This window comes from Mus musculus, chromosome 16 (assembly GCF_000001635.26).
Source record: "Mus musculus strain C57BL/6J chromosome 16, GRCm38.p6 C57BL/6J".
Taxonomy (NCBI): domain Eukaryota; kingdom Metazoa; phylum Chordata; class Mammalia; order Rodentia; family Muridae; genus Mus; species Mus musculus.
Genome location: NC_000082.6, coordinates 90,147,820 through 90,174,649, shown reverse-complemented (window position 1 = coordinate 90,174,649; position 26,830 = coordinate 90,147,820). Strand labels below are relative to the sequence as shown.

General features: G+C 46.5%; 1 pseudogene; it reads right to left on the bottom strand.

Annotated features, from left to right (window-relative positions):
• Positions 11,030-11,373, bottom strand: Gm7307 (predicted gene 7307; annotated as a pseudogene).

Sequence of the window (26,830 nt, the reverse complement as noted above, 5' to 3'; positions counted from 1 at the left end):
GAAGGTTCCGGGAGAGTGGAGTGTCTTTATTATATCTTGACCTATATCCAAGCTGGTACCCTTGGGCTAGGGATGTGGTTCAGTTGACAGAGTACTTGTCTAGCACACATGAAGTCCTGGGTGTGACCCTCAGCACCACAGAAACCAGGCATGGAGATGCACACCTGTAATGCCAGCACGTAGGAGGTGGTGGCTAGCCTGGTCTACCTATAAGACCCTGACTCAAAAAACCCAACTGAAAATTGGCACCCTTGGTTTCCCATGACTAATTCTTACACCGCAAGTGACTCTAAAATTCCCCCAGAACACTGTCTTCCATGTGAACAACTAAATTAGCATCACTATCAGTGCCTTCGAGGTCCTACCTTGCCCTACTGTGTAGTGGGGATAGTTGTGGCTCAGGCCCTCGCACAAGTAACTCCTCCTCTGGACTTCCCACTCTGAACCTCAGAGTTTCTTTCTCCTGGGTCTTTCTCTGTTCCCTCCAGGATTTGACTTTGCTTTTGTTGAGGAGGAACCTTCAAAGTCCACGGCTGTTTAAATATGCAGCTTGCTAGTTTAACATCCACGCATGAGTAGCAGCTAACCAGGCCTACATTCTGGACAATGCTATCACTCAGAAGCCTTTACACAAGCGCCTTCACAGACACCATGGGGGACAGCTGACACTTGATAATGGTGGTGCTCCCAGGATGTGTCCAAATCTGTGGCTATGGGAGGCCATAGATAGCTGTGCATGTGGCCAACATAAAGGGCAAATCTGGCTATAGAAATATAGTGCTTCTCTCTCTCTCTCTCTCTCTCTCTCTCTCTCTCTCTCTCTGTGTGTGTGTGTGTGTGTTTGTTTCTTTTCCTCCTCTTCCTCCTCCTCCTTTTTTTCCTTTTTGCTGCACAGTTTTGTTTGTGCAGAATTGTTTCTCAACTCTGACATGTGTTTCTCAATTTGTGTTCTGATTTCACAGTTGTGTTCAAGCCAGTGTGTGTGTGTTTTCTCTGTCTCCCCCTGAAACAGTATCTCATGTAGCCTAAGCTGGCCTTGAACTTGCTATGTAGCCAATGATAAACTGCTGATCCTCCTGCCCACACCTCTGGTGTGCTGTGATTACTACGGTGTCTGCCTGGTGTATGTGGTATTTGCAGTGGAACCCAGAGCTTTGTCCATACCAGACAAGTACTCCACTAAGCTACATCCCCAGCTCCTCAGTAATATTCTTTTTTTTTTTAATTTATTTATTTATATGAGTACACTGTAACTGTCTTCAGACACACCAGAAGAGGGCCATGCGGTTGCTGGGAATTGAACTCACGACCTCTGGAAGAGGAGTCAATGCTCGTAACCGCTGAGCCACCTCTCCAGCCCACTCTTTAATATTCTTATGCAACTCTTAACTTCTTCATTTCACTACGTGATTTCAGGAGCAATTTTGTTGGGTATCTCTATTCATCTCTCCAGCCCTGAATCCTTGGCTTTCTTATCTACCCCTATGACACTCACCAGGGACACTCACCAGGGACACTCACCTAAGTTTGCTTGGCAGTCTTGACCTTGCCTGCCTTTGCTTCCTCTCATTCTTGCTTGCGATGCAGCTGCGGCCAGAACAGAGCTCAGCGTGGATTCTTTTTGTCTTGCTCTGGCCAACTGTCAAAGCTCACAGAGCAGCAGCTTTGGGGCCTTGAGGGGAGCAGATGCACCCGTTCTGGAGGCGCACGCAGGTCGAGGCTGTGGGAAACTGAACGGTTGTGGGTGCTTTTCACGAGATCAGCTGTTTGCCTGCCCTTGATATTCCGAATTCGTGCACCAGATTTTACATTTATTCTGGTAAGATTTCAAATATCAGATTTTGCCCACTAGCCTCAAGTGTCAGGATGTCATCCAACCCAGGAAAGTATTAATTTCCTCTAAGCATCGCAACATTTAGTGAAGACAACGCCAATGGAGGTGGATAGAGCTTCCGCTAACGCCGTGGAGCCGTGCCTCTGCTAGAGACCTAGGGATGAGAGGAGCCCAGGAAGGGTTCCAGATGTGCGGGGTAACCCCAGCACCCATCCTCCTTATGATTTTGGCTTCTGACTCAAGGATTCTCTTCCTAAACCTGCTTCCCAGAGTCCATAGTCAGAGGCTGGGAGTTGAAAGCAGAGCTTAGTCTTAGCTCCAAACTTTGTCTCTGCAACTCCTTCCATGGATATTTTATTCCCTATTCTAGGGAGGAATGAAGTATCCACGAGTTGGTCTTCCTTCTTGATTTTCTTGTGTTTTGGAAGTTGTATATTGAGCATTCTAGGTTTCTGGGCTAATATCCACTTATCAGAGAGTGCATATCAAGTGACTTCTAAAAGGATGGTCCATCATCCAGAGACTGCCCCACCCGGGGATCTATCCCATAATCAGCCACCAAACACAGACACTATTGCATACGTCAGCAAGATTTTGCTGAAAGGACCCTGATATAGCTGTCTCCTGTGAGGCTTTGCCAGTGCCTGGCAAATACAGAAGAGGATGCTCACAGTCATCTATAGGATGGAACACAGGGCCCCCAATGTAGGAGCTAGAGAAAGTACCCAAGAGCTGAAGGGGTCTGCAACCCTATAGGTGGAACAACAATATGAACTAATGAGTATCCCCAGAACTTGTGTCTCTAGCTGCATATGTAGCAGAAAATGGCTTAGTTGGCCATCATTGGGAAGAGAGGCCCCTTGGTCTTGCAAATTTTATATGCACCAGTACAGGGGAACGCCAGGGCCAAGAAGAGGGAGTGGGTGGGGAGGGGAGCAGAGCAGAGGGAGGGTATAGGGGACTTTTGGGATAGCATTTGAAATGTAAATGAAGAAAATATCTAATAAAAAAAATTAAAAAAAAAAAAGAAAGCAGAGCTTCAAATTCGAGTTTCTGAGGGCCCGGATACAGTCAGTGCAGTTGAGGTGTCTCTGCAGACACTGTTGGACTCCCCCTTTGTACCCACAGAGTCCACAGAGATGTGATGGGCAACCTGGATTGTCCACGTGACAGGATTTAGCATCACCATGGAAACACCTCAGCACCTCTCTGAGGGAGTTTCAGGATTAGATTAATTAGGTGATGCGAGCTCACCCTATATCTGGGCAGCAGCATTCCGAGGAGGGCCGATTATCCCACTCAGTATAAAGGAAACAGCGAGCTGAACACCAGCATTCATTCTGCAGTGCTTGGCGACTGTGGAGACAAGGTGACCACTTGTCTCAGGGTCCTAGTGCTGCGACTTCCCGAACCAAACTGACGTAAATGCTTAACGTAAACTGCTTTTATCGGGGGTTGGTTTGTTTGTTTGTTTAGTTTTGTTTTTTGGGGGGTTTGTGGGTTGTTTTTTTTTTTTTTTGAGTAATAAGAAAAGTAATGAGTACAAAGCTAACCAGGTTTACTTCCTGGCTTACTTCCTGGCTTAGTGCCTTCTGAACTGAGTGTCCGAGCCAAGATGGGGAACTGCAGTTCCTTTGGCTTGCAGTGAGTGATCTCGCCAGATGGTACCATCCGCACCTACCACTTCCCAAGAGACAATGTGGCCCTCAGAGTTTGAGAGAAAACATTAGCTTCCTTTTTAAAAAAATTTTTAATATATATTTTTATGAGTACACTGCAGCTGTCTTCAGGCACACACCATAAGAGGGCACCAGATCCTATTACAGATGGTTGTGAGGCACCATGTAGTTGCTGGGATTTGAACTCAGGACCTCTGGAAGAGCAGCCAGTGCTCTTAACTGCTGAGCCATCTCTCCACCAGCCCAAATGTTAGCTTCTTATTTAACAATATACACATGGGTGGGGCATCCGGAGGGCCCTTGAGACCAAGGATGATAATGATTCAGGTTGACCTTCTAGAAACAACTTGGTGACAGGCAAGAACCAAATCCCATCAGCTGAAAATAAAAAGATACATATTTTTTAAAAGAAAATACAAATAAAAAGCATAGAAAGACAAGTTACAGCTTAGAGTGCAAAATCCACTCTGAATTTAGAGCTGAAACAGGAGTCCAAGACATGAATATCTACTAGGTACTTGGACTGTTTGTGTGTCTGATTCCCCCAGCAGCGAAGCAGATGTGCCTGCATTGTGTAGAAGAGTTTGGGGCAGAGATATACTTTAGATATACTTTAGCTTTCCAGCAGGTCTGGTGAGTGCATTAGCTCTGTGCTGACATGTCTGTGTGGGGCTGGGAAGACCCATCCCAGATTCCTCCGTGCTGTTAGGAACATGAGCTGTTAAGTGTAGCTGCGAACAGTACACAGAACATAAGAAAACAGGCTGGAGAGGCAGCTGCCAAACCTCACAGAACCCTGAAGCCCAGGTTCACTCACTTTAGCTTTTCCAAGGACACCGGCCAGTCCTTGCAGAATTCCAGGAAGCAGATAAGTTGCCTGGTTGAAGCTCCTTTCTCCTAGCTCTGGACCAACGCTATCAGCCATAATTAATGGGAAGTAGCTAATTTCATCAGTCTTTTTTTTTTTTTTTTTTTTTTTTTTTTGTAGGCACGGTTTTCTAACCAAAATACACCCTGAGCATTGTTCAGCTCAGCGTTGCTATGAGACAGCGGCTATTTATTCCTCCGTTTTGTTTTCCTAAGACTCTTACGTAGCTCTGGTGACGGCACTTCCCAGAGCTGCACCATCTCTCCTCTTATCTCTTATTTTAGAAAGGTAACCATAAGTCCCCCATCAATTGTAGGATGTGGCCGGTAGACATCAGAGTATCAGATGGGGAAGGAGACGTCAGAGGAGCTACCCTCAGGAGGGTAGAGGTCCTTTCAACTATGTAATTATCTGTTTTAATCTGATGCAATGGTATAAAGAACCAAAGATGGCCAAGGTCTCTCTGACTGGTGACCCATTGGATACCCTGTGTAAGCAGTTACCTCTAGGAACAGTAAAAACATAGTTTTAGAGTACCCATGTTATTGGCATTGTCATCTGTCAGTACTATGATGCACGTCCCCCTCGCAGTGCAGGGATGCACAGCTCTTGGTTTTGCCTGCTGCCATATGTTTTGGATGTGAAAAGTCTCCTATAGGCTCCTGTGCTCCAACATTTGGTCCTCAGCTAGGGATACTGTTCCGGGAAGTTGTAAAACCTTTTTTCCCTTTCCTTTCCTTTCCTTTCCTTTCCTTTCCTTTCCTTTCCTTTCCTTTCCTTTCCTTTCCTTTCCTTTCCTTTCCTTTCTTCTTTCTTTCTTTCTTTCTTTCTTTCTTTCTTTCTTTCTTTCTTTCTTTCTTTCTTTCTTTCTTTTTTCTCTCTTTCTTTCTTTCTTTCTTTCTTTCTTTCTTTCTTTCTTTCTTCCTTTCTTTCTGACATGGGGCTTAGTTGGCAGAGATATGGCTACAGGGTCATATGGTCATACGGTCAAGGCTTATGGGTTCTCTATCTCTGTGCCTCCTGATGATTGACATGTGAGGAAGCAGGTTCACACTCCTCTCCCATGGGCCTGGCCTCACAGCGGCAGCTTTCCTGCCACCATGGTGCTCACTCTCGAGCCATGAGCTAGTACAATCCTTCCTCCCTCACATCATTACTTGCCAGTATTTGGTCGTTGATACCCTTGCCCTGTCATCCTTTTCTTCATTTTTAGTTGTAGCAGATCTGTTTTCTTCGGGAGATCCACTAGTCTCCAGGGAGAAGAGCTGAGATCTGAAGTCTACTCAAGCTGAGGCAAATAGATGCTTGGATTGGCTACCCAAGAAAGGCTAAATGTTTTTTTGCTCTAAAGGTGTTGTCCTGGAAACACCAGCTTCCTGGATTCCCTGATGGCCTGATTTCCTGTTCTGTTTGAGAACTTGTGGCGCAGCTTATATTTTTCTTCTGTAACGTACCACTGAATTCAACTGATAAACTTCATTTGTGTAATGTTTTGCTTGAACAACTCAAAGTTCACTGCTATGTGAATAAAGGATTGCTTAGAGCCACTTCAGAACGAAAAGTCCTGAGGGTGAGGCGGATGCTCTGTGATGGGGAGGCCTGCTTCCTCATCATTTCCTTGTGAACCTGTACATTTTCCCTGTGAGAGGAAAAATGTGTTCAGTAGAGTAAGTAGGAAATAGGGTTTTAACAAAGAGAAACAGTGTATGTGGGAGAGGAGAGCTAGACTCTGTGTACCTGGAAAGTATGTACCAAAGGGCTTGGGCCAGGGAGAGCCTGACTCTGTGTACCTGGAAAGTATGTACCAAAGGGCTTGGGCCGGCACAGTAGAACCCTTTGAGAGGTCTTGAAATCCTTTCTGTGATGTACCTTCTTCTTTCCACACCTAGTCACTTTCTGTAGTCCAAACACATCTATTTTAGAGACATAGCTGTCATGTAGTCCAGGCTGGCCTTAGGTTTGCTAAGTAGCTGAGGTTGGCCTTGAACATCCAATTCCTGATCCTCCTATGCCACCATTTCCAGCTAGAAGATTTGTCTGTTCTTTCTTTCTTAAACGTTTATTTTTGAGGTCATATATCCATTTGTTTCCTTGACTGGCCTTGAACTTGTGGCCCTCCTACCTCTGCTTCCCAAGTGCTGGCATGATAAGAATTCACCATTGTACCACCCAACTTAAAAGTCACAGATTACTAGAGTCTGCTCTGAGAGCTCCAGGGAAGGTCTCATTAGAACGCAGAGACTATATGTACATTTCCACAAGGTCCCGGTGATGTCCAAATTCCTGGTCCCGAGGAACACAATGTGCATGAAAATCGGTCCAGTTTTCTCCTGTTCATCACAAAAAGGGATTTCCAAGCTTAGCACCCTTGTAATACCAGTATATGCCAGCAGGTGTCAGCAGTGCACTCTGAGAGGCACGTTAGACGCTGTTCCTTTAGGACCCTAGATATGTTTCCAAAACGGAGACAGCGGAGTGGACTCCTGCCCAGTACTTTCACAGTCTTTGTTCTTTATGATTTTGAAAGCATTTGTTCACGTCTTGCTGGAAATGTGGCTCTTGGGGTTTTGTTATTGTTCATTCGGTTTGGCCTTTGGCTTTTTACACAGGATTTTGTGCAGCCCAGGCTGGACTACTGGACTAACACCTCCTGAATCTTTTGCTTTCACGCCTCAAGTACTGGGATTACAGCACTGTCAGGGCTCAGTTTTCAGATGGCGTTTTCACACATTTTCTTTGTCTTTCTTTTAGAATTTACTTTTATTTTAAAGTGTGTGTGTGTGTGTGTGTGTGTGTGTGCTCGCAGTGCGGCCTCTCACACATACATAAGCCCAGATGCCTGAGGAGTCCAGAGCTAAAGTCATAGGTCGATGCTGGGAACCAAACTCGAGTCCTCTGCAAGAAGAGTAATCAATCACTCAACTGCTAAGTCAGCTCCCCTGCCCTTTACGCATTTTCTTACTTCCAGAGGAGTCTTTGTTTCTGTCAACTCTCCCATTTTACAGGTGAGAAAGTAAAGGTACAGAAAGAATACAGTGACTTGTCTAATACATTGAAGCTGGAGGAGGGAGAGGGAGTCAACACTGGGCGTTTATGCAAAATGCCCCAGTTCGGAAAGAAAGGAAAACACTGCTCCAGGATTTTATTTTATTTTATTTTATTTTATTTGCATTAAGCTTTGTTCTTCTTAGCAAAACTAAAAGCTAGATAAGCATTCTGGGTACTCCCTGGTTCTGATTAAATGCTACTCCTGGTTCTGACAGAACTTCTGTGGGATACATTGTCTATCTTAGATAAAATCTAAGAGAGTCACACGTTCTACCACCACGGTAACTAAGGAATCCCTCTCCAGCACTTGACACCAAAGCCCCCTCCCTGGATCTGTTAGAAGCTGGTGAGGAGGAAAGAAATTGGAGCGTATCAGGTTAAACAAAGGTTTGTCTGTGCCTGGGTGTAGGGGTGTCCAGGAGACTTGATGTCCCATCTTCTGGAACTCCTCGGTTTGTGCAGCCTCAGCCACGTTGTCCCCTGTCCCTCCCAGTCCTCTGCCCCCATCAAAGGGGGCACAAAGAGGCCAGTGTCATCGTGGAGGCCAAGCAGAGTGGATTTGCTGACAGACCTCAGGGGAGAGAGAGCTGTGAATGATGGCTACTGCCCCTTCTGGCTCCAGAAACCTCACAACTGGAGTGTTTTCCACAGTGCTCATGTGGGGGCCTCAGTACGGAGAACTAGATTAAACGATATTACTGTGGTCAAACAAATCTGAGAAGTGTTGGTTTCAATGAAGTGAAATGAATTCTCTTTCTGCAGCAGGGCTTCTCAGAGCTGCTGGGCTGGGCTGGGGAGTGAACTGTGCCTCCCTTCGTGAGATTGAATAACGTTCGTCTGTGCTTGGAACACCTGACACAGAACCCTGGAAAATCGGAGTAGTTCATCTTTCTCTGAGGACTGCGCAGGCTTCATGATCATGTGACCAGAGCAGTTGCACAGGGTCCCGCAGTGGCACCTGTGTTTAATACGGTGCCATCACCACCTTGGATTCTTTGTTATCATAAGTATTGTTTTCTTGGGACACTGTCTCATGATGAAGCCTACTGTGACCTCAAGCTCACAATCTTCCTACAGTAACCTGTATATGGGCTGGAGAGGTGGCTCAGCGGTTAAGAGCGCTGGCTGCTCTTCAGAGGTCTTGAGTTCAAATCCCAGTCAACCACATGGTGGCTCACAACCATCTGTAATGGGATCTGATGCCCTCTTCTGGTGTGTCTGAAGACAGCTACAGTGTACTTATAATAAACAAACAAACAAACAAACAAACAAATAAAAACACCACCACCAACAACAAAAAATATCTGTACCGTGCTGGGATCACAGGTCTATGCCATCCTGTTTGAAACCTGTGAGGTTTGAACACGGGACCTTGCGTTTTGATTCTGTACTGGGTTGTGTAGTTTAGCTGGCCCTGCTCAGGGGTATGGGAAGAACAGATGGAGCCCAGAGAAGGGAGGGCCCCTGGTTGTTTCTCCTTTTGTTCCAGCGTCTTCTCTCCCTGCTTACTCTCTCCTGTTCTTACATTGTTTCTCTTTGTTGCGCCCTCCATTGTCTCCCCCACCCCCACCCCTTTACTCCTTTGTCTTCCACCTGTGGCCAACCAGTCCCAGAAAGGATTTAAGAAGCAGATGATTCAGCCTGACCTTGGGGTCCTCAGCCACCACCCTCCTGTTTAACCTTGCTCCATTTTCTAATGCATCTTCTTTTTTATCCCTAAAGGTTTTTTTTTGGGGGGGGGGGTGTTTTGTTTTGTTTTTTGAGACAGGGTTTCTCTGTATAGCATTGGCTGTCCTGGAACTACATTGTAGACCAGGCTGGCCTTGAACTCTCGGAGATCCACAAGCCTCTGCCTCCTGAGTGCTGGGATTAAAGTCATGTGCCACTGTGCCCAGTAGAAGATTTTTATTTTTTTTTTTAAGTGCGTGTGTGCACGCACGTGTGCACGCACGTGCATGCGTAGTGCCAGCAGAGGTCAGAGGCGTTGGATCCTCCAGTTATAGGTGATTGTGAGCCACCCAGTGTGGGTCTTGTGCAAGAGCAGAGCAGTCTGTGCTCTTAACGACCCACGCTATCTCTCCAGCCCACACCTTGCCTTTGTTAATACTCATGTTGGCACCAAGAGAAACACATTTCAAAACACTGTATGGGATAAAAGAAGATGTATTGGCTCTTTGCAACCGCAGCATATGGATGGGTGGAAACTACTGCAGGTAGAGCTGGATTCAGGATTCCAAGTGATTCTCTTCGAGCCCCTTTCCTCTGAGATCCCCACTGCTGTGGGATCTGTTATCTGGCCAGATCTTTCCTCGGGAAGTCTGAGATGGTGTCATTTGAAGACAAGAATGAATGTCCTTCAGTCCTTGGGTTACACAGCAAAACTGGAGGGGAAATTCAGAATGACCTAGTTTATGCACTTGCCCCTGGAGTGCCCTGGAGTGAGTGGGTCATGTGCCAGACTGTGTGGTCCAGTGATGATGGCTGTGGTGAGGACTCCAGCAACGCCACTTAGGGGAGCTGTCTGTGGACAACAGGCTTCTAGCACTAGCAGAATGGAGAGACTGTGTCCTACAGAGGGAAAAAGCAAGTCCTGGCGACAGACCGAACCTCCTTTGTCTTCTTCCACGACAGTCCTCCTTGCACACTCGTGCCGTGGTTGGGCTAGCCTCTGTGCACTGCAATCGCTAGCCTCCTTCTTTCCCTAAAGTGCACCCAGCCCCTCAGGCTGAGCTATAATGGATGCTCACAAAGTCCTGAGTTTGTTTTTCAGAATTCCACAAGTACTGTATTTACATAATTTCCACCCTCCTTCTCCCCTTGTTGGCCTCATGACCTATTCTTCTATATAATTATTATTGTTTCTCTCCCAACACACACCCCGGAGTCCGTTCAGTTGTTGTTCTGGGTAAATAGTTACAGCTGCTCTCTTGGGAGTACACAACCCCTCCGAGGACCTGGCCTTGACTGGTTTTCCTTTCTAAGCTCTCTGTAGCTCTTCATCCAGGGGAAAGCCATGTGAGATTTTCTCCATCCACCTTGACTGTCAACTATGTGATCACTATGCAGGGCTTTGTTTAGGTGACCATACTGTTGAGATGTCTTAGGTAGAGCTTTCTGTTCCTACATGGAAGACAGCCTCCAGCCAATGTCCTGGTCCTCTGGCCTTTACAGTCTCTCTGACCCTTCTTCTATGATGTCCCCTGGTCTCAGAACAGGCTGTGTTAGAGGTTTGTTAGCTGGTGATGGATACTGTGATCATTGACCGGCTTGGGTCTCTGTAGTAGCCTCCATCTCCTGCAAACAGAAGCTTTTTTGATGAGGGGTGAGAACGTCACTCAACCGGCCGGCTCCCACTCTTGTGGAAGCCAGGGCTGCTGGGGGAGGGGGACTCCATGGAATTGTCGGGGGAACGATGGAACTCTGAGGAGGTTTCATGAGAATGGCAGGTCTTTGGTTGAGCTAAAGTGAGTCAGCTCTATCCCAGCCTTTGATTGCCCAGCTTTCACGGCAGACTTTGCCAGCCTAGGTTTGTTAGACACACACTTGAAAGGTATTGACTTCCTAGTGGCTTTCAGTTCACCTGGAGGTCCTGAGGCCACTTGGTGCAGAGCAGAGGAGGGAGCCCCTTGGAGGTGAGGATTCCTCCTACTTGAGAGTGAGCTGCTCAAAGAGACACTTGTCCGGAGATGGCGGGGCACGCACGCCAGTCTGTGTTGGCTGAGGTGCAGCCAGCCTGTGGATGCTGGCCAGGTGGCCGCCCATCTTCTTGATGAGCTTCACCTCCTCACCCAGGAAGTGGTTTTCTAAGAGGTCACAGAGGCGAGGGCCTGTGTGGGCAGAACCCAGGGAGTTCAGGTTCTTTTCCAAGGGCAAGGGAGCTTCCATAAGCCTCCAGGGTTTTACCCAACTCATCTTGAGATGGCTTCTGCACATCCTGGAAGAGTTTGTGGTTCCTGTGATTGTTCCGGCACTTGAGGAGATGCTGGGTCCCTTGTGCTACTCCTCAGTCAGTTTGCCGAAGTGGCCTGTGCCCTCCAGGCTGGCTCTGTTCCTTCCACAGGGTCTCACATAGCCCACCTTGGCTTGGGGCTCGCTGTGTAGCTGAGAATGACCTTGTAGCTGAGAATAAAAACCTTGAGCTCCCGACCCACCTGTTTCCTTCCCTAGTGTTGGGATTGCAGGCTTGCACTAGTTTGACAAACTTCTGTGGGGCCAGAGATCAAGCCTAGGGTTTTGTACCACCCCTCTGCCAATCATCCCCTAATTACTCGTTTAAAGGTCCTATCATCAAATGCTGTTAAATTCTGCAAGTATTCGGGATTAGGATTTCAATAAAATATGATTTCCAAAACAATGCCTGATTCAGTCAACGGCATCTCCATTTAAGATCAGGAAGCAACACACATGAGCCTTGTACTCAGCACGTTCACAGCTGATCAACCCTGGCTCCTCAAAGACATCAAATGTCCTGTCTCACTATGTAGCCCAGGCTGGCCTTAAACTCGCCACCCTCCTGCCTCAGCTTCTCAAGTGCTGTGTATACTACCATAGCCATCTTAGTAGGTTTTCTTTTTTTTACAAAAGACCTAATTCAGAAGTGTCTGCATGCCCTTCCCCCTTCCTGACATCTCAATAAAGAGACTAGTTTGCTAGTGTACTGGCTGGGTTTGTGTGTCAACTTGACACAGCTGGAGTTATCACAGAGAAAGCAGCTTCAGTTGAGGAAATGTCTCCATGAGATCCAGCTGTAAGGCATTTTCTCAATTAGTAACCAATGGGGGAGGGCCCATTGTGGGTGGGACCATCTCTGGGCTGGTAGTCTGGGTTCTATAAGAGAGCAGGCTGAGCAAGCCAGGAGAAGCAAGCCAGTAAGAAACATCCCTCCATGGCCTCTGCATCAGCTCCTGCTTCCTGACCTGCTTGAGTTCCAGTCCTGACTTCCTTGGTGAATTGTAAGCTAAATAAACCCTCTCCTCCCCAACTTGTTTCTTGGTCATGATGTTTGTGCAGGAATAGAAACCCTGACTAAGACACTTAGTATAAGTGCATGGGAAGTTGAGGCTGTGACTGTCCATCAAAGCAGACCGTGACACCTATGACATGTAGCACGGCTGTGCTTCGTCCCTTGTGGGCATTCATGTGCTGGGCACAGTACCACCTCAGCAAAGTCTGTGCTCCACTGACACGTAAGGAGTGAAACCACCAAGAGTGTCTTCCACAGCCGCTGGATACATGGAGCAGGCAGTCCTGAGGCTGTGCTCCGATGATGGGTTTTTGTGCCTGAACCAAAAAGACTGCCATGATTTCAGATACACCATGCGATGGTTGATTCTCATCGTCAGCTTGACTGGATGTGGGGTCAGGAGGATGTCCTTCTATGAAGACAGAAATTTAGCTGAGGTAGGGGAACTCGCTGTTAAGTGTATTGGACAGGCTGGGGTCCTGGGCCGGAAAAAAAGAAAAGAAAAAAGAAAGAAAGAAAGAAAGAAAGAAAGAAAGAAAGAAAGAAAGAAAGAAAGAGGAAGAAAGAAAGAAAGAGAGAGAAAGAGAGAGGAAGAAAGAAAGAGAGAGAAAGAGAGAGAGAGGAAGAAAGAAAGAAAGAGAGAAAGAAAGAGAGAGAAAGAGAGAGAGGAAGAAAGAAAGAAAGAGAGAGAGAAAGAAAGAAAGAAAGAGAGAGAGAGAAAAAGAAAAAAAGAAAGAAAGAAAGAAAGAAAGAGAGAGAGAGAGAGAGAGAGAAAGCAAGCAAAGAACTGGTATTTCTCTTTTGCTTCCTGACTGAGGTACAATCTACCTAGCTGCCTTGTGTCCCACCACAATGGACTGTACTCCCTCAAACCAGGAGCTTTTGCTGGTCTTCTGTCATGGTGGTGAGGAGAGAAATTAATACGAGGCATATTTTGAATATCAGTTACCAGGGAGTGCATTAACCCCCATTGAGACTTGAATTGAATTGAATAGCCCAGGTTTGCAGATACAGTGCTTTCTAGCAAAAAGAATAATTATTTTGAAATGACATTTCTTACAGCTGGTTCACCTCGATCCACACCAAACATGCAATTACTCTGTAACATGTCACAAATGTCACCGAGATTGGTTTCCTTACAAATGAATGAGTTACTCATATCCGTCAGCACCAATTACCCAGTGGTTGTACCCCATGAGGAACGTGTTGGTGGATTTGATTTTTTTTCCTCTTTTTTAGATTCCTGTTTACTATAAAATATGTATGATTGAGAGACTAGCTAATTGGGGGTCGAATAAAAGGCTACCTGATCTGCTGGCATTAAAGAGAAAGCAGAGTTGGGGGCTGGAGAGATGGCTTGGAGGTTAAGAGTACTGCTGCCTTCCCAAAGGACCCAGGTTCAATTCCCAGTACCCACATGGCAGCTCACAACCATCTGTAACTCCAGTTCCAGGGGATCTGATACCCTCACATAGACATAAATGCAGGTAAAATTAAGGAAGGAAGGAAGGAAGGAAGGAAGGAAGGAAGGAAGGAAGAAGAAGAAGAAGAAGAAGAAGAAGAAGAAGAGAGAAACATTAATTTAGAAGCTTGGCTCATATAACTGAGTATTGTTTAATGGGCTTACACTATGTCTGATGTCTATAGCTTTCAAAGGACTTGGGTTGAATTCTCCCTCTTTCTTTTTTTCTTTCTTTCTTTCTTTCTTCCTTCCTTCCTTCCTTCTTTTCTTTCCTTTTCTGTTCTGTTCTTTCTCATTTTTAAAAGAAAGCACAAGCCGGGCTTGGTGGCGCATGCCTTTATTTTATTTTATTTTATTTTATTTTATTTTTTGAGACAGGGTTTCTCTGTGTAGTCCTGGCTGTCCTGGAACTCACTTTGTAGACCAGGCTGGCCTCGAACTCAGAAATCCGCCTGTCTCTGCCTCCCGAGTGCTGGGATTAGGCACGCGCCTTTAATTCCAGTTTGAGGACAGCCTGGTCTACAAAGTGAGTTCCAGGACAGCCAGGGCTATACAGAGAAACCCTGTCTTGAGAAGAAAAAAAAAAAAAAAAAAAAAAAAAAAGAAAGAAAGAAAGAAAGAAAGCACAAATCTGTAGTCTTATGAGAAATATCTCCATATTGCAAATTGATTGTGAGCTGTTCCCACAGACTCAGGAGTTTGGACACTTTGCTCTCAGCTGGTTGTGGTCCTCGGAAAGTTCGTGGAATCTTCAGGAAGCAACGCCTTGCTGGAGGAGGAGGGTCCCAGAGGGTCCGCCCTGAGATTTGGTAGCATGGGCCCACTTTCCATGTCCTGTCTTCTTCCTGTGTATTCAGTGTGATAAGCTCCTCCCACTCCTATGGCCACGTCTCCTGGCCATGATGAAATGTATCCCCTAAAACTGAAAGTCAGGAGAGCTGTTTCCTGAAACTGTTTCTGTCAGGGATTTTTGTCACAGCGACACAATTAATACTCCTCGAATTTCTTTCAATACTGGCAACAAATATTAACATGTTAGGCCACAGAGAGCCAAGCCACCGAGAATCTTAAAGATGTGACTCTACAGAAGTCTGCTGCTCTTCGTCTTTGGTAGAAGCCCCACTTGGGAGAGGTAAGATGTAAGGGCTGAGAACAAGTTAGAAGCTCAGAGGTTTGTCTGGACCCCTCCCGGTGTGGCTCCTTCAAAGGTCAGTGAGGTCTCTTATTCTGAAGGAGGACGTTGGCTTTGGCACTTCCCTGGGGGTGAACTTCGTTCAGATTGGACAGTGGCCCACCCAGTGCCTCTCTGACTCTTTCTTTTCCTTCTTTTCTTTTCTTTCTTTCTTTCTTTCTTTCTTTCTTTCTTTCTTTCTTTCTTTCTTCCTTCCTTCCTTCCTTCCTTCCTTCTTGTCTGTCTGTCTGCCTGCCTGCCTTTCTTTCTTTCTTTCTTTCTTTCTTTCTTTCTTTCTTTCTTTCTTTCTCTCTCTCTCTCTCTCTCTCTCTCTCTCTCTCTTTCTTTCTTTCTTTCTTTCTTTCTTTTTTCCTTCCTTCCTTCCTTCCTTCCTTCCTTCCTTCCTTCCTTCCTTCCTTCCTAATTTCTCTCTCTCTCTCTCTCTCTCTCTCTCTCTCTCTCTCATTACGTTTTGAATTGAGTTTGTGTTCCCAAAGGATTCACACACTAGAAGTCTTGTCCCCAGAATGGTGATGTGGGGAGTTGGCAGAAGCTTTAAGGATTGGGGTACAGTAGAGGGTGGAAGCTCATTGGGGTGTTCCCCTCAGGTAAAACTAATAGGTTCTCATTGAACCCTGGTGAGTTCTCAGAATAGTGGGTTTTTACACAGCAAAACGATCCCATGAACTGTAAGGGTCCATGATTCACCGGAGTATGACACCCTGCCTTCAAATAGTATGGAAATGCAAGGAGTGTGAGTGTTTTATTCTGCAGAAATCCAGTATGCTGGGATCTCCCATTACTAAGATAGAGAGAGAGAGAGAGAGAGAGAGAGAGAGAGAGAGAGAGAGAGACCCAAGTGAGCTTGCTGGCCTGATTTAAAGCACATTAGGGAATTCCAGGGTAGGTAACCTCTATGTTAATCTGTTGGATCCATCTCTACAGACATTCCATTATTGGGATGTGGGGGGCTTGTTAGGGGAGGTCTGGAAACTGTTGCTGAGGAAGTCTGGAAACAGACATTCCATTACTGGGATGTGGGAGGTCTGGAAACTGTTGCTGAGGAAGTCTGGAAACTGATGCTTGACCCATTGTCCTTGCCTCAGACAGGGCAGCTTCTGAGGCCTGGACTTGCCTGGAATTGCCCAGTTCTTGGAAACAGCTTTAGGCCTAGTCTCCTTAACTTCCAATTTGAAGCCTGTCATGAAATTAGCCTAGCCTTCTCAGAACTTGGTCTCTTCTGCATAGAGCTGTTCTTTTGTCTCTTTGATGCAACATAGCCAGAGTATTCACCAGAAACTAAAACAGATCAAGCCATTTGCTTAGGTTTGTTTGTTTTTTGTTTTTTGGTTTTTTTTTTGACCTAAAACTGTAAGCTAAGAAACATTATTTTATTCATTCAGTACCCATACTCAGGTATTTTATTATACTAAAGAAATGGAATGATTTACCTCCTCTTAAGAGCCTACCTTGCAGGGCTGGAAAAATAGCTCAGTGGATAAGACCAGTGACTGATCTTCTGAAGGTCCTGAGTTCAAATCCCAGCAACTACATGTTGGCTCACAACCACCTGTAATGAGATCTGACGCCCTCTTCTGATATGTCTGAAGACAGCTACAGTGTAACAGCTATAATAAACAATAAATAAATAAATCTTTAAAACAAAACAAAACAAGAGCCTACCTTGCAAGCTGACCTTTTGCTTCCTTGGCTTGATGTTTGGCTTTCTTCTGTCTCCTTCCTAGATACCAAGCCAGTGTACTTCAGTAGGCAAGCCCAACATACTGTAACCACTTACATTATATAATATTTATAGCAACAAAACCACAGGAGGTGTAAACTGAGTTTAAAACTAGTTAGCTCTGTGAGGTAACTTTATTTTCTGAATTGTATACAAAATATCTATTTGCAAGGCTGATTCTACAACTAACCTGCTAGGTCTTTAGCCATCTCCACCATTCTACTGAGCTAGACTGCCTTGCTCTTGAGCTCCTGCAAGCCTAGGAGGGCTCCTGATCTCTCTCTCCTAGGATACTGTTTTATCTGCATCCTGCCTGCTGCTTCTCTATTGTTCCTGTAAGCCCTGTCTCTCACCAGAAGCTCCTTTCAGAAAGGTTCTTCTAAGTCAGAAGAGGGAGAGGGAGAGAGAGAGAGAGAGAGAGAGAGAGAGTGAGAGAGAGAGAGAGAGCCTATCAAACGTCCATTAAGTCTCTAGCTCCTCACCTACACCCTTGGTGGGCAGAGCCACATCACAGCCATGGGGGCGGGGCTTCAAGCCAGGTCAGCAGGGGCCAAACCATCTCACCTTTACAGTGGGGTAGCTCAAAGCCATCCAGATGACTTTATCTTGGATCATACAGCAAAGACCTCAAGACTTCTCCCAACCAACTTGCCTTAAAATAGGCAGGATCTTTCCTTTTTTTTGCATTCTTATCTATGGACGCTTTTAGAAACTGCTTGTTTTCAGGACACAACTGACTGTATCTTACAAATACAACATTAAAGCTTGTATATTTTGGGGGCTGGAGAGATGACTCAGTGGTTAAGAACACTGACTGCTCTTTCGAAGGTCCTGAGTTCAAATCCCAGCACCCACATGATGGCTCACAACCATCTGTAATGGGATCTGATGCCCTGTTCTGGGATGTCTGAAGACAGCTACAGTGTACTTACATATAATAAATAAATAAATCTTTAAAAAAGCTTGTATATTTTGCTAACAATTAATTAGGTTCTCTGTGTATACCAAGTATCCTGCACAATGTACTAGCAAGGTTGGATGGACATTTTGCTTACCACTTCAGAGAAAACTTTCTTGGAGAGGTTCAACATGGGGCTTGGTTGGCAGAGTGCTTGCCTGGTATGTGTGATGGGGCTTCATCCCTTACGAGTCAGGAAAACGTGCATGGTGGAACACACCTGTAGCAGAAGTAGCAGAACCAGAAATTCAACGTCACCTTGAGCTATGGCGTGAACTTGAAGCCAGCTCGGACTGACTACATGAGACCCCGCCTAAATAAAAAACAAATAGAGAGAGAGAGAGAGAAATTGTTTGAGGGAATATAGAGACATATTATTTGAGGGGGAAAAACTGTGTACACACCTATTGAAAACATACACTTGCTGGGTGGTAGGTGGGTACCTTTAATTCCAGCACTTGGGAGGCAGAGGAAGACAGATCTCTTTGTTTTTTTTGTTTTTTGTTTTGTTTTTTTTTTTTTTTTTTTTTTTTGGTTTTTCGAGACAGGGTTTTTCTGTATAGCGCTGGCTGTCCTGGAACTCACTTTGTAGACCAGGCTGGCCTCGAACTCAGAAATCCGCCTGCCTCTGCCTTCCAAGTGCTGGGATTAAAGGCGTGCGCCAGAGATCACCCTGGTCTACAGCGTGAGTTCCAGGACAGCCAGGGCTACACAGAGAAACCTTGCCTCAAAACAAGAGCAACAGCTAGGCAGTGGTGGCGCATGCCTTTAATCCCAGCACTTGGGAGGGAGAGGCAGGCAGATTTTTGAGCTCCAGGCCAGCCTGGACTACAGAGTGAGTTCCAGGACAGCCAGGGTTATACAGAGAAACCCTGTCTCGGGAAAAACAAACAAACAAACAAACAAACAAACAAGAAACAAAAAAGCCCAGCACCAACCAACCAACAACAACAAAAAAAAAAAAAAAGAAAGAAAGAAAGAGAGAAAGAAAAAAGAAAAACAGACAAAAAAACAAGCAACAACACAAAACCACACCCAAACCCAAAAACCGTAAGTACATAGAGTGGGGCTTTAGCTGACAGACAGAGCACTTGACCAGCCTGGACATGGCCTCACAGCATGGTAAGGGAAGTCCTGATTTGCATCCATTTTTCTACGTTAGCTCCAGTGGCTTGCCTTTTTTTTTACTTTAGCAGGAGGGATTATTTTGTCTGTGTTCGTTAGGAGATGATGATTAAAAATGAATTACGAAAACACTGAAGTGCGTCCTGTCCAGTCAAGCATTGTCTTGGAGTGATAACTAAGAATAAAGAAAAGCCAGTTGCTAATGTTTTCTGTTTCTGCCAGCTGCCCACGGAAATTACCCAGGAGTGGCAACGTCAGCAGAGGAGGCAGAGACCTCGTGGCAGTGCTCTGCGATGCTTTTTGGTTATCGGAGTTTATGTTAGAAAAGTGGGGTGTGATCCATCAGAAGAAATCCATTTGCCATAACAAGGTCTGAAATGTGCTTCTTATGACCTCGTGTTTTGAGAGGATAAAAGCAACGCTTGTTTCAGTGAGGGAAAAAAAAAAGCAAAAAGCAAAAAGCAAAGCAGTGTGCTGACAGTGAGGCGTGACACAGCTCGAAAGGCACCTGTAGATGGAGCTGTGTCATGGGTGTGGAATAATGTGGACCATGTGGAAAAGAGGGAGAAAAGGATGCCTTCCCCTTGCTCAAGACGTTCACCCCAGGTCCCAGGAATAGGGCTCCCCCAGCCTCCTCTGCCTTTCCCCCGGGATCAGAGAGTACAGCCTTATTAATGTCAGATACGCACTGGGTGTGAACACAGCTCCAGGCTTGGCTTGGCTTTGTGGTCTCTGCCATCCACTTCTATTGAGAGTTTTGTTTCCTAGGAAAGCCCAGCTATGCCATATGAATAAGGTTTTCCTTTTAATCCCAGCTGTGGGATACGTGGCTGATCCAGTTTGTCTGCAGCCGTTAACTATGGTTGTCTTGGGTGTGCACTAGGTGGGGCATGGTTTTTGCCAGCTGCAGATAGTTTGTTTAATTCTGGGAACTCTGGAGAGGGTACAGATGAGAGTCCTGAGAGGGGCTGAAGAAACTCAACACCCCTAATCAGCAGGAAGTAGTTGAAAGAAGTCTACATGCCATTTCCCCCTCTAACCTTCTTTCTATCCTACCTAGTGTTGGGGAGGTGAAAGGGATTAGGGTAGAATAAGAGATAGAAAAACCCAATAAAATAGTAAAAAAAAAAATGCCAACATCCACTATGTAGTTATTGCATCAGGGATGCAGCCACAGGCCTTGATCACAACTGGGCTGCTCTATCTATCTATCTATCTATCTATCTATCTCATCTATCTATATCTATCTATCATCTATCTATCGGTCATCTATTTATATCTATCTTATCTGTCTATCATCTATCTACCTATCAATCACCTATCTACCTATCTATCTATCTATCTATCTATCTATCTAAGTTTTGAGAATGGGTTTTCTGCCTCCAACCATATTGGGTCCTGAGGCTTGAACTCCCGTCTTCAGGCAGCATAGTACCTTTACTTACTGAGCCTTCACACTGGCCCATCAGCTCTTTTTAATTTCTATTCTGAGATGTGTTCTTACAAAATCTCCAAGGCTGTCATCTTTTCTAGCTTCCCGAGTAGCTGGATTTATAAATCTGCTTTACCAAGCTGAGAGATTCTCTCTCCTGGCCCCTCTCCCTCTTCTTTCCTTGCCTCCATCCCTCCCCACTCCCAGACAGGGCCGTATTGTATAGCTCCCACTAGCCTGGAATTCAGTGTGTAAATGGCCTTGAACTCACAGGTCCACCTTCCTCTGCCTGCTGAACCTGTGGGGTACAGGCCTTTCCCCCTAGCCTGGCTTCTCACAGACTAAGGAAGAAACATCTAGACATCCAGATGATACATTCTTTCTTCTCTTCAAAAAGAAAAGTTCCTGAGGAGAGACCCTTTGTTGATGACAATAAATAATAGCCAAAAACTTAATTTAGGCCAACAAGTCGTTTCTTTCCTGAGAAAATGGATACAAACACAAGGGAATGACTGCTGGTTTTCAAGATGGGTTTCTCTATACAACAGTGGTGGCTGTCCTGGAACTCACTCTGTGGCCTTGACCTCACAGCCATCTGCCTGCCTCTGTCTCCCCAATGCTGAGATCCACGCCCCGCCTTGGTAGATAGGGTGAGGTGTAGTGTATTGGTTGAATAGGATTGAGTCCCTCACAATTAGTACTTTGATATTCAAACCGCTCCCACAGAATTACAGAATATGGCTGTCTTTAGAGAAAGGGCCTTTATAGAGATGACTCTATCAGAGTGACATCCCTGAGACCTCATGCTGCCCTGTGTCCTGGAAAGGAGAGGAAGTTGATGCTACCCGAGGCTGTCCCGAGAAGGGTGGCCTTCTGTCAGGCCCCAAGGGAGGCTGGATCTGCTGATACCTTGCACCCCAGCCTCTAGAGCTGACTGTAGGGAGTAATTGTTCGTACTCATGTCACCCAGTCAGTGATCGTTTGTTACCACATCACTGGGGGGAACCACACAGAGGGGGCTGGAGGCAAAGTTTGAGGGTACTGTGCTTGCCCAGTACGAGATCCCAGGTTCAATCCCAGTGCAAAACAACAACAAACCTCACTCCTCGGAGAAAGTATTCTTTAGCTGGGTGTGCTAGCATATGATTTTAATGCTCAGGAAACAGGCAGGAGGATCTCTGTGAGTTTAAGGCCAGCCTGGTCTACATACATAAGATATCCAGGGGAGCCAGGGCCACATAATAAACAACCTCTCTCTCTCTCTCTCTCTCTCTCTCTCTCTCTCTATATATATATATATATATATATATATATATATATGTAATTTATTATATAAAATTAATATCAAAGTACTAATTGTGAGGGACTCAATCCTATTCAACCTATATATATATATATATATATATATACATAAACATATATATATGTATTCTATCTCACAGTACTTGAAAAGTCAAACTAGGGATGTCAGTCACCCAGTCACCATGAATATGTATTTAGCGATGCCTAGGCTCCACCCTCAATGAAAGAGGGAACCTCTAACTCTAATAAACTTGATAGCTGCTGGTCTTGTGTGTGTGTGTGTGTGTGTGTGTCTGTGTGTGTGTGTGTGAGAGAGAGTGTGCGTGTCCGTGTTTGTGTCTGTGTGTCTGTGTGTGTGAGTGTGTCTGTATGTGTGAGAGAGAGTGTGCGTGTCCGTGTTTGTGTCTGTGTGTCTGTGTGTGTGAGTGTGCCTGTATGTGTGAGAGAGAGTGTGCGTGTCCGTGTGTGTGTCTGTGTGTGTGTGTCTGTGTGTGTCTGTGTGTGTGAGAGAGAGTGTGCGTGTCCGTGTGTGTGTCTGTGTGTCTGTGTGTCTGTGTCTGTGTGTGAGTGTGTCTGTCTGTCTGTCTGTGTATGTGTGTGATCCCTAGGACCCCACACATGCTATGCATGAGCATTTCCACCGAGCTCCAGCCTGGAGCCACTACAGGGATGTTAAAGTACTCTGAAGACAGACACTGGCAACCTGCAGAGCTAAGCGGGTTCACGCCATGTGGACCTTCCAGTCTTACTGTCTTCGCTGGTGCTCTTCTGAGCATGTCTGAATCCTAGAGAAGCTGGAAGGCTGCTCTGTCTTCACGTTCTCTCCTCCTGCTCAGGCACAGGCCCCAGGCTTCATAGGCAGGTGGGTAGTTTTCAATGCTTGCTAAGTCACAGCACGTCTGTAGTCAGCATACACATGGTGGTCATCACTCTTAACGTCTCCTCACTTCCTGCTGCCTCTAGTCTTTGATGGGTCATACCTCTGTGCCTCTGGGTCTGTGCGCGGCAGCACTTGGCTGAACTTCATAGCAAGGCAGAACGGCTCACCACACACTCAAGAAGCAAAGGAGAGAAAAGGAAGACGACTGTGGTCTCACTAACCCTTCCAAGGGTCCACTCTAATAACTAAAAGACCTCTCACCTCTTGAAGGGCAACACTAGTGTTTGCTAGCTCTCAACAGGACAGGATAGATTCCCTGAAGGAAGCGAAGGCTAAGGGGGTCATGGGGGTGGGGTGGGGTGGTGGTGCTCAAACAAACACATCTTAGCAATCTAGTCTTAAAGATTTGGACTGATCTTGGATAGGCCCTGTGGCCTTGGACAAGTTACCCAGTGTCTTTTTCTTTATCTTTCAGTTGAACAGTGGAGAGCATATTTTGGAAAGTTGTCACACCAATGATAGGAAGGACTGAATTAGAGATTACATAGCTGGGTGAACTATAACTTCAGCACCAAGGAGGCAGACGCGGGGAGACTGCAGAAAGCCCCAGGCCTGCCAGCACTGTGTAATGACATTGTCTCAAACCAAATAAAATTAAACAAATCCCCAAACCAATAGACGCTGCATAACGCAAGCGAATGATAACTGGATGTTGTAGGTGCTCGTAACCCAGGAGGAGGAGGACGAGGACGGAGAGGGAGCATTAAAGGAAGCCATGCTCTGGCTTGGTTTGGAAGACGAGCAAAGTCTTAGGCAGCGAAGAACTCAGGCAAAGGGCTTGCGGATGGGGGGCCCCGGGGTCATCCTAAGGAAACGGGGTGGGAAAGGGGGAGTCTGGGAGCATTTCGGGAAATCAGGAAGACAGGCCGGGTCACTAAAAAGTAAGAGGCACGGTCTTTCCTTTGCCCTTTCAGGTAAGCGGGCTTCTTAGAAAGTGAATGGGAACCCTCTCCCTAAGCTGGGGGAGAGCAGGGATGGGGTCCAAGGTCATTTAGAAAGCAGCTGCACATACAGAGATGAGGCTTGGGGCGCGCCAAGCCTAAGCTGTCTGTCATTGTTTAGGTGCCCACAGGGGAAGGCCAGGGAAGGGGCTGGGAGAGACTGTGGTGGGGAGACTTGCTCAGGCTTGTGTGGGGAATGCGCTAGAGTAGCTAGGGAGAGAACACTGTGGGGACACTCCTGGGGCTCCTGGGGGTGTTTCTAGGAATGCTTATTAAGCATTGAGAAGGCGATTCTGGCTTCTTGTTGAGACTCAGAGACCCACAGGAGCTCTACCACAGGCCAGACCCTCCCTGTCCGAGGGACTCGCTTCTCAACGCATTCAATTTGTGTAGAATCTTACAAGAAAGCTTTGCTTTACAGGTCAGGGGATGAAGCAAGTGCAGAGATGGTAATGAACTCACTCACCTGAGGGTTTGACTTTGGGATGGACTTTGCCTTTAACTGTTACTTTGTACACCATTATGGTCTGGGAGAACCTCTCTTTGGCTGCTCGCTAGGCCATGTGTGCGCATGCGCACATAGACAGCTACGGTCGATGACAGTGTGTGGGCCATCACCCTATGCAAGAAAACAGGCTGCTTTCTGTGGCCTCACCATGCTGGTCTCTCTCGGGGAGCAGAGCATTGTGTCAGAGCCCAGCTTCCAGTGCTGAACTGGCGTGGTGGCTTTCCAGCCCTTCCACTCCATTCTTCTTGGAGTGGGGTGATATGACACATCTCCAGAGAGCCAAGCTGGCAGGAGGCAGGCAGATCGCCAGCTCCTAGGCCTGCCTCCCACCCAGTGTAGGTCAGGGGAGGCTGCCTCAGTTGGCTCTCAGCGGCTGGGGAGAGGGAAGGAGGGAAGCTCATCTGGGACAAGGTCTGGTCAGTCCAGGTCGGTCTTGCCCACCCCCCTCCGTGCTGCAGCGCCCTCTCTCTCTCTCTCTCTCTCTCTCTCTCTCTCTCTAAGTGCACTCTGGAAAGAGCTGCCTCTCCCTCTTCCTCCCTGTCAGTGAGTTAATAATCAGGACAGAGGGAACTGAAGCAGAAGAGAAGAAAATCAAGTGGGATGTGTTCTGAGAACCCCTGGGCACGTTCTCAGTAATTGTTTTTTTTTTTTTTTTTTTTTTATTTTCATCTCCTGTTAAAAAGATGTAGTTTTGAGATGGCAGGGGTGGGGCAGGATGGGTGGGTGGGTGTGTAGGTGGGGGTGGGTTGTTTGTTTGTCCCTTTGCCTCTGACTTTCTGAAATATTCCACAGCCCAGTCCCTGCCAATTCTGCAGAAGTGTTGCTTTTGCTGGGATCCCCTTGGCAGCCAAGTGGGAGAGTGTCTCCACAAAATGCCATTCCAGGGAAAACAAGATGTATTAAAGCAAGCTGCAAGGAGAAGCTGCTCAACTCGGAGTGTGACCTTGAGAGTGCGGCTCTGTCCTGAGGTGGCAGTCCCAGTGTCCGGACTCCTCCTGCCTGGTCTCTGTGGCAGAGGGTTGCTCGCGGCTCAGAGATATTCCTGGGCTTTGATGTACTTTTCTGGGAGTCTCTCCCTCCACTTTCAGTATCTGTCCTCAGATAAGAATGCACTGGTTAAACCAGTTTCTCCTACCAAACCAAGCACGCATGCAGCCTTAGCCTTGTGGAGCCCCGGTCTCACAGCCCAGTGTGGCCTCTTGGTCCTTCTGCCTCCTCGCACAAATGTTGGGATTGAAAGCATGCACCGTACCCGGCCAGAGTGTTTATTTATTTACTTCTGTGGGATTTTGCTTGTTTGATTTTGGCACTGCATCTCAGGTGGCCTAGGCTGACTACAAGCTTCCTGTGGAGCTGAGGGTGACCTTGAACTCTTTTTCTTTTAAAATATCATTTATTTATTTTTATGTATACGAGTACACTGTAGCTGTACAGATGGTTGTGAGCCTTCATGTGGTTGTTGGAAATTGAATTTTGAATTTTAGGACCTCTGCTCAACCCCAAAGATTTGTTTATTATTATACATAAGTACACTGTAGCTGTTGCATGCGCATGCACACGAAGAGGCCTGTAGAGGACAGAGATTTTGTGTTCTCTTGGAGCTAGAGTCAGAGGTAGTAGTGAGCCCCTGAGTTAGGTGCTGGACATGGATCTTAGGTCCTCTGCGAGAAAGGTACAACTGCCGAGCAATCTCTTTAGCCCCCAGGTTCTCTACACAACCACAGTCCAAGCCTCCAAGCTGGGGAAGAGGGGCCTGGGCTTTCCCACATTATTTAAAGCAATCAAGGCAATTTCCCAGAAGCGTACTCACAGGCCAGATCTAACTAAACCCTCCCCTCGCTGAGACTCCCCTCTTCTGAGGTGATCCCGGATTCTGTTAAGCTGATAGAGAACACTAACCATCAGGAAGGTAACTTCTGTAACCAAGAGTTTGTATGCTCTACAGGTCTTCAAAGGATTGGATAGGTCCATTCACATTAGGCTGGGTCACCCCTTTACACAACTGACTTATAAGATGAGACGTCACAGAGTGGGAGCCTGCTGGCCTTTCTTATCATTTTATATCCCTATCAGAGCCCAGCTCCAAAGCTGGGAGCATAGTGGGAGCTTATCTTCTTGGGCATGGAAAGAGCCTTATTGTGACTTAGAGACCACTGCGTCTGGCGAAACGTCCAAAATTAAGTGATGTGGGAGGGAAAGCTGACTTGGACTTGAAGCTGGGGTCATGTGCTAGAAGTGTTCTCCCCCCCCCCAATCCCCTTTACCCCTACCCCCATCCCCAGCGGCAAGCGCTTACAACTCTATTTTCTTCCTTTACTGCCAATCCCATCTTGTCTTTAGATGTCAACCGTGTCCTCAGGAGACAAAATGGCTGAGTATTCTGCCAGATGGCATTTGTCTGCGTTTTTTAATCAAAATGCCCTGTTTTCTCTCCACGGTGTGAGGTAGCCACATACTGTTAAGGTCAGGCGCGAGAAACGGCACAGAAGTCCACCGTAGCTCTTCTAGTTTGTGAGGTCAAAAGCTGGAACTAAGGGCTGTGTAGACTTAATTCGGCCTGCCCCAGAGGCAGCCAGCCGCTGGGAACCTGGGAACGAGGCTCCCTGTTGTCAGCTCTGAGCAGGTTCTGAGAGGCAAGGTTCTGTGCTAGTGCAAGCAAACAGGTTTCAGGAGAGCTGGGACCAGAGCACAAATGGTGTCTCCTTCAGTGGCCATGCCCTTATGCTCAAACCCCACCCACCTCGTGGGTAATGGACAAAGTGTTGAACATGGATTGCTTCAAACGTTCATCGTTCACAAATTAGCTAAAGACTGTTACCCTGCTGGTTTGTTTTTAGAGATTTATTGTAACTAAAGAC